The 14,189-nt window shown below is 41.3% G+C and overlaps 1 protein-coding gene across 1 annotated transcript in view; it reads right to left on the reverse strand.

Moving 5' to 3' along the window:
* Positions 1 to 14,189, reverse strand: part of LOC146775989 (uncharacterized) — a 649,670-nt gene that overhangs the window by 282,078 nt on the left and 353,403 nt on the right. The window contains exon 6 of the mRNA XM_085637079.1: positions 3,827 to 3,960. The gene's annotated coding sequence lies outside the window, so the exon portion shown is untranslated. The remainder of the gene's footprint in view (positions 1 to 3,826; positions 3,961 to 14,189) is intronic.

Below are 14,189 nucleotides of genomic sequence, written 5' to 3' on the forward strand. Positions count from 1 at the left end.
GATGGAGCTCGGGTTGGGAGCAAGAAGGAGTAGGTGTGATTTGTGTCTGTTGTCTACACTGTGTGTTGTGTTGGTTTCTGTTGTGTGGGTGACTGTGAGTGTTTGTGTTATGTGCCTGTGTGTGCTGTGGATGTGATGGGTTTTGTGTAGTCCTCTGTGTGTGTTTCTCTGTCTGCGGGTATGGTTATGTCTGTGAAGTGCTCTGAATTTGTTGATGTATCATCTGCGCGTATGGTTGTGTCTGTGGAGGGCTCTGTGTGTGCTTCTGTGTTGTCTGTGGGTATGGTTGTGTCCATGGAGGGCTATGAGTGTGTTGCCTGCTGGTATCGTTGTGTCTGTGAAGGGCTCTGTATGTGTTGAGCATGCTGGGGTGGTGGGGTGGTGAGTGTCTGCTATATGTGCATATGTTTGAGTTTTTTAGGTGTTTTGTGTTTGCATGTGGTGCTTGTGGCTGTTGAAATGTCAATAAATCATCATTTGTAAAGTGCAGCACTTTCACCCTGGGGGTATCTGGACACTGTTTCTCCTTCGAAGAGCCAGGTCTTGTGTCTCCTTCTGAGGTCTGTCAGTGAGGAGGCTGTACAGCGTTGGAGGGGGAAGGTTGTTCCAAGATTTGGCAGTAATGTAGGTGAAGGAATGGTCACCACTGCGATGGTAGCAGGGTGTGTGTGTGAGGAAAAAAGAAGAGGAGCGCAAGTGTCTGCTGGTGGAAGTTCATTCGATGTTTGATGTAGGTAGGTCCTAGTTTGTGGAGGACTTTGTAGGTGTTGATGAGGATCTTGAACTGGCATCTCTTCTGGATGGGGAGCCAGTGGAGGTCTCTCAGGTAGGGGGCAATGTGGGTTAGTTTGGGGAGATCCAGGATGAGTCTGGCTGCAGCGTTCTGTATGGTTTGTAGCATTCTGAGGAGCTGGGTAGAGATACCGGCGAAGAGAGCATTGCCGTAGTCAAGGTGAATGGTGACAATGGCCTGAGTGATGGCCTTTCTGGTGTTGGCTGAGGTCCATTTGAAGATTCTGTCAAGCATGCGAAGTGTGTGGAAGCTGGAGAAGGCAACTTCGTTGACTTGTCGTTTCATGGTTAGTTGGCTGTCTAGGATGATGCAGAGGTTGCATGCATGGTGGGTCAGTGTGGGTGTGCGTCAGAGTTCCACCAGCTGGGGTCCCATGGGGAGGTGTTCTTCCTGAAGCTCAGTACTTCAGTATTCTCGGAGTTGAATTGGTGGCAGTTGTCTCTCATTCATTTGGCTACATTAGTCCTAACTTTGCAGAAGTTGGTTTTGGCAATGGAGGGGTCCTCTGTGAGCAAGAGGATCAGTTGAGTGTTGTCTGTGTAGGAGAGTATGTTTAGTCCATAGGATCTGATGACTTCTGCAAGAGGGTTCATGTAGCTGTTGAACAGGGTGGGGATGTGGGATGATCCTTATAGTGCAACATATGATGTCTTTGGGTGCGGAGGTGAAGGGAGTCAGTCGTATGCTCAGAGTGCGTGCTTAAATTGTGCATGTGCTTAGGATAGGAATGAGAATAGGGAACTTGGATTGGGAAGGGGCAGGAGGTGGAGTGGAAGGTTGGGATGGGTGGAGCGCTGCCATGAAGGAGGAGGCCAGAGCTCTGAAAAGATCTCTGTAGGCCAGACATTGTAGAGTGAATGCCTTCTAGGTAGGTCAACACCTGGGTCAGCTGGTTGCCTTGCCCTTGGATGGCATTCAGAACTGCAATCCAACCCAAAGAGATGGCCCTCAGGAGGTCAATAGCCTACTCAGTCAAGGCAGTGGGGCTAACAGGGGCTGGGGTGCCTGGAGCGAAGGAGATTACTCCCCTCGTAGGAGAGTGAGAATGGCCAACTTGTTGGGGGACAACAGAGAGGGTGGCAATGGAACTCAGAGTGGGGGACAAGGATGGAGGTGGTAATGATAGTGTGGGGTCCGCCACCAGTCAGTAGTGTCCACCAGAAGATGACTCTAGAGATGAAGCGCTTGAGCTGCTGTCTTCTGTGGCACTCCTTACACCCTCTTTGTCACTGGGTCTCTCCTTGTCTGAGCTCTCACATCCATAAACGCTGTGATCATCTGTGACTTCAGTGGCATTGGCCCCTTCTCCTTCATCTGCTCTAGATGTATCTGAAATCACTAGTGACACAGTAGACCAGTGAGAAGGGGCAGGAGGAGTCTATCATCTTGGTTAGATTTCCAGTTACGGGCCCTCATGGTAGTTGTAGTCACTTCAATCTGACTTTTCCAAAACTTGACAAATGGTAACCTGCATGAGTGAAGATCAGCAGTGACATGGCAGACAAGTGAAAAGGGGCAACAGGAGTCTCGCATCTTGGTTAGGGTTGCAGTCACAGGGCCTCATGGTAGTTGTAATCACTTCAGTCTCACTTTACCAACAACTGACAAATGGTTAATGTACCATACCTGTTGGCAACATGCATTTGGATGGACCATACATTTACATTTTAACACATACCAAGGGTCCTGGAATGACATTTTTTATAGATATCCACTTAGACAGCATTGCAACATATGGCATGTCATGGAGATGGATACATGTGGTTTTATATGCAACAATACACATTGCCACAGACAGACCAACATCTCAGATACTTTGAGTATTGCATGTTAGGCAAGTAGCTAGAGAACAGAATATCAAAAGCAGAGTTGAAAGCAAAGAGACATTGTGATATTGTGCCTGCTGTATCAGTTATTGAAGTGTAACTTACCAGAGTCCACTCCCCCATCTATTCTGGTCAAGCCCTCAGAACACAGAATGGCCAAGATCTTCTTGTCCTAGGGAAATAATTGTAATAGGACACTGGGAGGGCCACCGCCAGTCCTCTGAGCCTCCAGGTGGGGGTATGCACCCTCAAACTGAGCTCAGTCCACCTCCTCCTGCCATTCTGTGTCTGCAGGGTGATACCTGCAGCATTTACTCTATTGACTATCGTGTCCCACGTTTATGTTTCTCTACTGAAAGGACTATGCTGGATCTAGGAACCAGAACGTTAGGGCTCTACCGTGACTGTCAACTCGGGCTCAGTGAAGCGTGTTTTATTTGGAAAGGCATGATGAAAAAACTAAAATGTGAGTGACTATATGAAAGATAAAACAAACAAGTGATACAGGTAAAAAGGTGCCAAACAAAAATTACAGGTGGTGGAGAAAGCTAAATGGGAAGATGAAAAAGGGGTGACTTATCTCAAGATGCACAAAATGGTGGTGCCTGTCATGTGGACTTCAGTTGGGATGCAAAGGATCCTGGTCACGGATGGGGTGTGTTTTATAGTGTGATTTGCAAGCGTGTCCACCTGGCCAAAATACATCTGCTGTGTGGTTTTTAAATCCATCCAATATTCACTGTTGTGCTTTTTTGCATGCGTATCATGGCAGTCTACTGCCATTGGGTAACCGCCGTTGGGAGACCACCAGTACGACTATGTAGTCATAATAGGCTCAGCGGGTACACTGCGGACCTGATGGCATTGGAGGATGCAGCACCAACATAGCAGACGCTACAGTCCCGAAGGTAAGAGCACTGTGGCCGGCAGTTCAGACAGCAGAACTCATAATACGGCAGGCAGGAGACTGCCGTTACCTTATTCAAGTGGTCGGACCTCTGAACTCATACTCGGGGCCTTAGTTTCTTATTTCCTTTTGCAGGTTTGTGATAGTTGATATTTTCTGGTAGTTTATTGGGTTTCAAGTTGTAGATTTGTCTTTAGGAGTTCTTTTTACAAAAGTTAAGGATGTGTTGATATTTATTTGCTATTTTATATTTTTAAGTTTGTTAACAATTACATTTTAGGATAAATATCTGTTACTTACTTGGTTATGTAGTTAAGATGTATATTTTTCTTCTTTAATGGTTTCCTCATCTTGCAGCGTTTGTCGGTTTTTAAGTATTTACTTGTTCCAATTGGTGTGCCTCCTCCAATCCCATCCAATCAACTTTATTCGATCTAATTATTAAACATAGATCATAAAAGTATACACATACAAAGTAATCAATCGTTAAAAAGGAGTTATCAAAATCAGCATTTTTAAAATACCCGTAACAGCCCTTGCAAGATAACCTACAATTTGTACTATACACAAGAATTCAAAAATGTATCTTAATGCTAAGAACTGTAAATGCAGTAATTCATCAAGTAGCAATAATCAACCACCCAGCTAAAAAACTTGATTAGTAAATAGATAATAGTTAAGAATAATATATCTGTATTGCAAAACAATATGACTATTTAAACACTTTTGACATGGTAAAACTTAATCACATGAATTTCCCCAATACCATTACAAGCTCTAATAGTGTGCCTCTTATATTGTTGATTTAATCATGTGTTTAATTTGATTGGTTTAAGTTGTTTATAGTTTACATTTATTGGTCGAATTACCATAGTTTTAATTTTTTGTCATTTGATGTTTTGGGGGGGTTTATTGTACGTATTTTAGATTTGTACATTTTTGGGGTAAATGGTAAATATTTTGTTGATATATATTTTTATTTAAATTAAATCTGTGAATAACAAGTTTTGTGTTTATTTAAAGTAATTGCTTTACGTGAAAAGTTTTTTCGTGTTTTATTCATGATTATTTACTTGTTTTGGTGATAATATTGTATTCGAAATTGTGTGGATCAATATTTTAGACATATTCTATGTTTATTTAAGGTAACAATATTTTTGTTATTGATACATTTAAAAATCGATATTTTTAACAATGATGTTTGTGTTCTCGATATTTGTGTTTTTTATAGTTAAAGAGAAGGAGTCAATATTTTTGTTATCGATATTTAATTTCAGACATTTTGGGGGTTTTCAATATTTGTTGGATCAATATTATGTCAGTGATCCTTTAGAGCACATATGTGCTAATAACTTTCCCATTTGGTAAATTAGAGGCATCACTGATCATTTGTTTGATTTGTCATCACGTGAAGATATGAACAGTGTTTTGGGTAGGAGTTATGTTTTTGCGTCTAAACATAACTGGTGAATTTCAATGGAACAAAAAGTGAGATTCTAGAGAAAAAATATGATGAAAATCAGGAGAACTTTGAATACATTTGAGTACTTTTACAAAAAATTGCGCAAGCAGCATTACGCTGTGCCATTGAATTTGTGGCGGAGTGCCACCCCCAAATATTGTGATGTTGTATCCGGGTGCCATCTAGACAAGGCACCACAAACCTGTGAGCACGCAACGTTGAACGAATGGTGTGGAAAAACATGATGAACTAGGACTAAAGAGGGTGTGCATTCCCTATCATTTAAAATTGTTTTCATAATATTACCCTAATTCGGGTTTGCATCCAATGTCAAAGATGTACTTTATGATGAACCTTGAAAAAAGTGCTATTTCCACACATACGGCAGAAGACCTGTTCATCCAGCAATGTTTTACTGAAGGGGCATCTAAATGTATAGTAACATGTATTGGAAGGCATTAATGGAACAAGTTCTAATTTTGTAACTTGTTTATAAGTGCGGTGTTGTACTCTTAGCAATTATTTTTAGTAATATGTTGACACTGGATTTTCCCCGGGACGCTTTGTAATATGCTGTTTCTACGTACTATTAAGGTGTGTTGTGGGAAGAGTAGTATTTGAAAATGAAGGGCAGGTTTCAGCGCAGGTGGGTTAATGAGGTGGAGAAAGCAGGAGGAGCCTGGACATAGGTGTGTGTTTAAAAATAGGCGGTTTGAAAAGTACGGTAACACAGACGCCGAAAGAATGTGAGGAGGAAGGAAATGTTATCGAGTGCAGGCTGGTACGTGGTATTTTGCAGAATGAGAGTGTGGTTCGAAACATGGGAGTGTGTGAACAGGCCAGAGGCCTGGGGAGAATGTATGGTAGAGAGGAGAGATGTAGAGCGGGAAGAGATGGGGACATTTGAAGTTTGCGAATTCTGGAGGCTGGGAGAGTGCTGGTAAGAAGATGAGTTGATGTGGACACGGGTGCAGAGGAGGGGTGCGTGGTGGAAATAAGGTGAATGGCATATGGATAAATGGGAGAGTGAGTATGATAAGAAGAAGGGTGGGAGGCAAAAGTGAGGAGTATGAGGAGGGGGGAGATGGTTGAGTAAGGAAAAGAATAATTGTTGAGTAGGGAGAATGAATGGTTGCATGGATGGAAGGGGAGATACGGGAGAGTTTGAAAAAAAGTGCACACACACAGAGAAGTTGAGGAGTTGGGTTCAAGGTTAAGCCGTCAGGCTAGAGGGAACCACCGATTTAGTGATGGGAGATATATATGGGGGAAGAGGGTTGGGGCCAGCCTGGTCAAAAATAAGGGAATGTTACTTGATTGAACACGCATTGGGATATTAGCAAAAGTGAAAAGTGATGTTTTAATGGTAATAGGGGTACATTTTTTTTCGCACGGATTGTTGTGGTTTTGTTATGCCATATATTGATGGTTTTATTAATAATGCTTGTTTTATTGCTGCTTGCAGTGGCCCCTGACAAAGGGCTCGAAATGCATTGGGTTTAATAAAATACTGCCTTGGATGAATTGCTGCATTTGTACGTGTTCTTGTAAAAAGGTCCGGATGGACAATCTCGAACATGAGAAACCCTTGAAAATTGGCATGTTACCCCACGTGTGGAACAAAAAGAAGGATTCAAGTGGAAAAAATATGGTGAAAATCAGGAGAACTTTATATACATTGGAGTACTTTTCGAAAAAATTGTGCAAGCAGCATTACGCTGTGCCATTGGATTTGGGGCGGAGTGCTGCCCCAAAATATTATGAATTTCAATGGCTACCAAGTTTTGGCGCCTTACTACAAATCCACAGTAGTTATAGATTTTAGGAGAATTTCTATGGGGCCAATTCACAAAGGAATTTTTGTCTCTAAAACCCAAATTGCAGCCAAATATACATTTGTATGCCTGCTGGGAACACACAAAGTAATTCCTGGTAGGTGTAAATTGATTTAGTACTGTTGATTTAGTGGCTACAAGTATGGAGAAATCGCCAGTAGTAAATCCACCTCAAGGGATGGGAGATGGACGTTCCAAGGCATGGTGTGCCTTGAAGTTTTGTAAATAAAAAAACCATACATTTTTGGGCATTCCTAAATGCCTTCCTCACCCTTTTCTACACTAGAAACGGTCAGAGTACTTCTTCAAATGCCACGTGTGACATGGGTTGGAGGGTGAGAAGGGAAATAGATAAACCCAGATATGTTTAAGTTTTAGGGAAGGGCTTTGTGCACTGGACAAATGTGTTCCCTGCAGAGTAAAAAGAGAGAAATACCAGTGCATTTGCACATGAGGCTCCATTCTCCCTGTGTGGAGCTCTGCACTACCTAAAACTCCTCAACCGGGCAATGAGGCATTTGGGAATTTCCAGTAGAATGTCTAGAAACCTGCGCCTGGAGCAACTTTCAAGGTGTACTACTGGGAATGTTTGAGAATAGCAAAAAGTAGTAGTAACTCTGCACTTCAACTTTTTTTATTTTTTATTTTAACACAATTTACTTTGTTATATGACTAGTCTCCTACAACTTACACTTAATAGTGTTTTTTTCAGTGGAAAAGTTTATCGATAAGGTACTGCTTTAAATTTGTGATTTTTCATCCTACAAAATGTGGGGTTTAACGGCAACCTCCCTAAATAAAAGAGAAGATGAACATCCTCTTTATGGTACACTAGATCTCGCATGTTCACTTGCATAGCAGCTGTACCAGCGTGTTTTCCTTCACATTAGAAGTTACAATATGGCTTTTAGTAAAATACAAGGCTCAGATGCCTTTCAGAAGCAAATGTTTCACCAATGCAACACTAAGCGACATACATGGTTAATGAATAAGGTAAGTAGTCCATAAATTCTTCACGAGGATTAAAGTATTTAAAAAGAATCTGGAAATTAGTTGTCCCAGTTGCATATCTTAAGCTAACACATTAAGTTAAACAAGTGTACACTTCCATAAGATACATTCTACTAAATCAAGCATAAAATAAAATATAGGCCTTTCTTAGAAACAGAATACTCATCCTTTATATAAATCTCATTAGCATATTAATTTTTAGTGTTGTATTTTTGCAAGGTGCATAATTGACAGACTGGAAAATGAAATATGTAATAAAACATACTGATTTCATATGGAAAATGAGGGAATTATCTAAACACATACGTTGTCCTACCCTTTCCACCATGTGTAGGAATTAATAAGATTTCCCTTTTTCCAATACCTGTGATCACAAAGCATGCATCTTTGACAGCAACAGTGGAATGTAAAATCACTGACTTTAGTTTGTACTGAAATGCTGGTTTGTCATTTATCATACTTTGCATTTCAGCAAACGCTATTAAGAGGGAAACATACTCTCTTTCTGCACATCAATAAATAAAATCATAAGGGGAATTATATATATTTTTTTAAATCCAGCATTCAAAACTATTAACCATTTGCTGATGGCTCTTAGGGCAGTCCACAAAGGTGAAAGGTAGAATTACACAATACATCTACGATTGTTTTGTGGACCGTATCGTGGCTTTATACTCTGTTCTACACTGAAGCAGAAAAGGTCAGCGTGTTCTGATTCCCATCTTCAGCACATACATTAACTCTAAAAATCTCTGAGTTATTGCATGTGCTGCTAACAGCAGAGCTCAAAAATAAAAGGCAGGAACTGTGTTTTTGTGTGTTAACTTTCAGCAGCACATGCACTTATTAGGATTTTTTGGGGAGTTAAGATATAAGCTGTGAACAGAAAAAAACAAGCAGGCCCCTTCTGTACTGGCTTAGTTTAAACAATGGCATCATGATATGACCCTAGGGCCCTCATTTACAGGGATTTGGTGTAGAGCAACGCCCCAATTCTTCTTGCTGCGCTGTCCTAACCCAATGTGAAAAGGCAGGAATGCACTATATTTGCAAAATAAGGTGAATTCCTGTCATTTGGCACTGCTGGAGCGCAATTTGCTGCCTAGCGCCAGTGCACGCTCCCTTGCACCATGTTGCAATGGTGTCTACGTTGCATGCAGGAATGTTTTTGTGTAGGGTGGGGCACCTTCCTGCAAAATAACAATCCAGAGGGGCGTTTTCCTCTTGCGATGTGTGCTGCAGAATACCGCACACATAGAAAGAGTCAAAAACGAAGAGAAATAAAATTATTTCTCCTCATTCTGTCTGCTCTGGGGAGGTGTGAGGCCTTGGCGCAGCACCAGATTTACGTGATTAAGTAAATCTGGGTCAGCATCAAAATCCATGGATGTTGCGTGGGAAAACCCATTGCAACGCCCATGGAACACCTCCCTGGTGCAGAATAAGGCACTGCAGTGAGTTGTGCTGCTTTATCTTACTCCATATTTATGAGGACATGAAAAGCCACGCAAAGTGGCTTTGCATGGCCTTATAGATATGATGGAGAGGCTTGCACCACCGGAGAATCACAAACAGCTCCGTCAGTGCAAGCCTCTCACAAATAAGCCCCTTAGTGTCAAGTTTAGTCAAAGTATCCTCTATATGATGCAAAGTCGCACTCCCATATGTAGAGCAACAGATTTCTTGTCTGTGCTGCTGAACGGTCATGATATTGAATGGCTGTTCATAAATGCAATGGCTGCTAAAACACACCACTGAGCAACCCACGAAATGGAGAAATACCCCCATCAAAAGTACTTGCTTTATTGCCTGGTTCTGTGCAATTAACCCCGGCCTTGCTTTCAGTGGAGGTAAAAGAATACCTTTTGAGAACCTCCTAAGTGGACCTTAAACAATTCCTCCAGTTGGGTTCTTCCGTGGCCACTTCCAAACAGCCAGTCTGGAGAGAGGAGGAAAATTAATTAAATGAAGAGGTAGGCAGTCTACATTATGTGCCCCTGGATTGGGGTACGTTGATTAGGCTCATTTTACATGAAGTACAGAAATGCAAAGATGAAAATTACACTGAATTGTAACCTATTTTAATATCGGAGATGGAGCAAGCAAATAGATGGAAATAGAAGGGAAGGAACTAGTAAGTAGAATGAAAGGAAATAAGAAGGCAGACAAGGAAGCTTCAACTAAAGCATTAGACCGTTAACATTTCAGCACTATCTATCTACTGCACATGACATATCCTTCAGCATTCAACCCATGTCTACCATTGTTTAATGTGTGGCTGCTGAGCCGCATGCAGTCGCCTTTACTGACAAAGGTACTGTAATGGAAGAGAGTCATCAACTTTGTCAAGGTTTCCTTCATTTGAATTTCTAGAGCTACCTCTATGAATGCACCCGAATTGTTGCCACCACAGGGCAAAATCATGAGATCAGAGTGCTCACAATTCTAAAAGCTTTCCACCATAGGCAAGAGCTGATGCCATTTCATATCTCTGTGGCCAATCCAAGGAATGTCCACTTGGGGAACTAGATCCTAGTCAATGCCACACTTTTGGCATGCTCACTAGCTCAGAAGACAAAGGATCCACTCAGAATCCACAAACGAACCATTAAACTGGTATACTGGTGTAAGACACAGGTGGAGTCTGCAGCAGAATATGAAGTGTTTTGAAAGAGCACGGAGTCTGAAGATAAAATAGGCTTTTTTCAGTCCAATGTGTCTGATTTATCGTTGTTCATCAGGTAAAACAGTAGGGTAGATAATCGGTAACTTCTAGTTGTAGTGTGATTTGAGATTGGAAAAAAGAGAAGTGCTTTGCTTGGTGCTATTGGTTTGCAGTCTCTAATAGGGGTCTGACAATGGAATATTTTAAAACTGCTGTAGAGCACACTCTTATTTGTGAATTTTTAAACCGGTGCCATGATTGTAAGCTGTTCTAGATTGGTTGCATAGGAAAGTGCTCCAGGGAGAAAGGCTTAGATATACAAGCCAGTTAAGTCGCCTTTGTAACCAAGTTCCCAAATATTATGAACTTTGTTGCACATCCCAATAGAAATGTACTCCTGCGGTAGACCTGCAGGACCGATATGCAAGCTTGTAGCTTGTGAATCAGTCCCATGAGGGTCCCGTGGGAGCACAAAGGGGTCCGAGGTGAGCCTTGCGGGTCCTGGGAGAGTAAAACAAATATGTTCTGCCTTGGGGGTGGTTGTGGTCTCTTTAAGCACTGCTCCTACCCTCATAAGTGAAAGAGGGCCAGGCTACTATTGCACTGCCCCATCTGTTTATACTGTGGATATTAGTTGTATGGTCAGGCACTCAACTTTACTTTGGTATCTTCAGTATACATGCTGTACTACAGAGGACTTTGCTGTTGCAGGAAGATTGCAGATAAGCTACATTAAGATCAGACAATGGTTGACATTCCCTCTATATTTTTGAAAAAACAATTAATCTGATTCAGTAAGGGGTTATTCCTTGAGATAGATGTATCCCTTACATAAACTTTGCAAGCGCAGACACTAGAGGTGAGCTCTCTTCTCCTACTGATAATACCCTGGCATGGGTGAAGTTTTAGTTACGGAGTAATTTCAGTAATTATGCATTACCAAAATGACGAGTTTACACCAGCTTGAATAATTAAGAGTAATTTGGAGCACAAATCGTACTGCAGGAGCACAAGAACAACAAGCTAAGAGAGAGCGAGAGCAGCTGATGGCTGCTGCTGTTCTTGTCCTGTAGAATTTAGTGCCATTTTCTTAGCTCAAAATGCATCCTCGGGCCCATTTGGATGCAGAGATGCATTTTGCTCTAACATAATAGCTTTAGATACTGTATTACGCTTCTCATATAACTATGCATAATTATGAGTAATTTTGCGGTAATCACGAGTAATTATGCTTGCGAGAATTATGGCAGTTACGCTTACCCGAATCCTAAGAAGTATCCTATTTTGAGTTTGTCACAAAGTGCTTTATTCATCTATTTTGAACATACACTTTCTTTCACAGGTAAGGGAATATATAAATATTAAGATACATTTATAAAATATAGTGCAAATGTGTATATACATTAAGACTGTTTATTGATGTTCATATTTAAAATGCAAGTGTTAGTAAATTATACCGTAAATAACTTGTTCTGTATTCACAAAAAGTTTTTAAAATGTGCAGATTAATATACTTAATAATAAATTAGGCAAATCATTTTTAATAATGTATTTTGAACTAGAAAAAGATATGCTGATGTGGTTTATTCACATGCGACTGCAAAGAGTATACATTTGCTTTCTTTGAGGAGGAGCTTTCTAAAAACAACTGAGTGCACTTCACATTGTAAAATAAGTGAAAGTAATACTATGGGCCTGATTCCAATCTTGGCGAACAGGGTTATTCCGTCACAAACATGACAGGTATCTCGTTCTCCAAATTACAATTCAATTTTATCCTACGGAACTTGCAATATGGAAGGTGGGATATCCTTCACATTTGTGACAGAGTATCCCATACCCCAAAATCTTAATCAGGCCCTTGATTTGGGATCCAGTGGTGTGGTAGTTAATATGCTTGGTGTCAGAGTATGGAATGGTAGTTACATGAAATTTAAGTGCTATATATTCCTTTTCTGTATCTGTTCCTCTACTTCAGTTGTGCTTGAATCAATTGAAGTTCATTTAAAAGGTTGAGACCTTTGGTGGTTTGTTTTACCTAAAACACAGTGCATGGAAGGTGGTAGAGTGTGTAGATAAATGATAGAAGAGAAAAAATGGTTGTATTATTTTGGGCAGTAAGCTAATATTAAATTGCTATGTAGACTTCAGCAGAACGTGCTGTACGATATGTAATATTGTGAAGCATATCTGTGGTTTGAACATTGAAAAATGATACACTATATGATGTATTATTAGTGGTATTTATGCTGTAGCATTGCATAAGGGTTTCATAGCTTTGAAATTAGAAAATGTATTATAGCTATAAATGTAGGCAAATCTATGGTGCTGAATGTAAGTCCATTCTTTTGTAGTGTAATGTGTGCTGTGCTTTTAAGATGTTATTTTCTTTCATATTTACTTCTTGATGTGTTCTCTCCTGGGTTTTGTTCACAATTTTTCAACGTAAGTCCACTCCTTCCACAAAGTTAAGCCGTTAGGTAGGTAAGCTCATACTACACAGAGAGTTTGCCTTGTGCACAAATCTTCATGGATAGTTCAGTCCCACCAGACATTCAAACCCCCTTATGGTGTTAAGTCTGTATTATGTAAAAGCTTCACTCTGTGTACAGCTCTTCACGGACAGGCCTGTCCCTCCAGACACTCAAGCCCATTATGTGGCCAAGCCCCTTCTACACAAAGACTTCACTCTATAGAGAGCTGTGTACTGAGAAGCCAGTCCCTCCAGACACCCAAGTCCCATTAGATACCAGGCAGCTACTACACACAGACTTCGCCCTGTACGCAGCTCTTCATGAAGAGGCCAGTCCATTCAAACACCCAATCCCCATTAGGTTGGCAAGCCCCCACTACACACAGTGTTTGCACGGTGCAGGCTTCTTCTTGGAGAGACCTGTCCTTCTAGAGACTCAACCCCTATTACATTGCTGTACCCTACAATAGAAAGCCTTTGCCCTGTGCACAGCTGTTCAAAGAGAGGCCAGTCCCTTTAGAGACTTAAGCCCCATTAGATGGACAAGCCCCTACAACAAAACCTTAGCCTTGTGCACAGTTCATCCTAGACAGGTCATTCCTGACACCAAAGCTCCGTTAGATTGTTAAGCACCTTCTATGCACAGACTTCGCCCTATGTACAGCTCTTCTTGACAGGACAATCTCTTCAGACATTCAAGCTTCATTATGTGGCCAAGTCTCTGCTATGCACAGCTTTCGCTTTGTGCAGACCTGTTCACGGAGAGCCCCCTGCCCCTAGGCACTTGAGCCCCATTAGTTGTCCAAGTCCCTACTACATATGGACTTTGCCCTGTGCACAGCCCTTCACGGTGAGGTCAGTCTCTTTATATTCTCAAATCCCATTAGGTGGCCAAGCCATTACTACACTCAGGCTTCACCTTGTGTACCTCTCTTCATGGAGAAAGGCCAGTCCCTCCCCACACTCAAGCTCCATGAGGTCAACAAGCCCCTACTAGAAGCTAGTACCTAGAAACCCAGAAGAAGCGGTTAGTGATGAGATGTTACAACAATCTCCTCCAGCTCCTGTGTCTGAGTGGCAGTGCAGAAATATTAGCAAAATAAGACAAAGATGAATCGATAAACTAAGGTTTTTCTCAAAACAGTACAGCAGAGGAACTGTAAATCAGAGGCTGAGACTTTTGTATGGTATTGATCCCTGAAGAGTTAGGAAACTCT

Source organism: Triturus cristatus, chromosome 12 (assembly GCF_964204655.1).
Source record: "Triturus cristatus chromosome 12, aTriCri1.1, whole genome shotgun sequence".
Taxonomy (NCBI): Eukaryota; Metazoa; Chordata; class Amphibia; order Caudata; family Salamandridae; genus Triturus; species Triturus cristatus.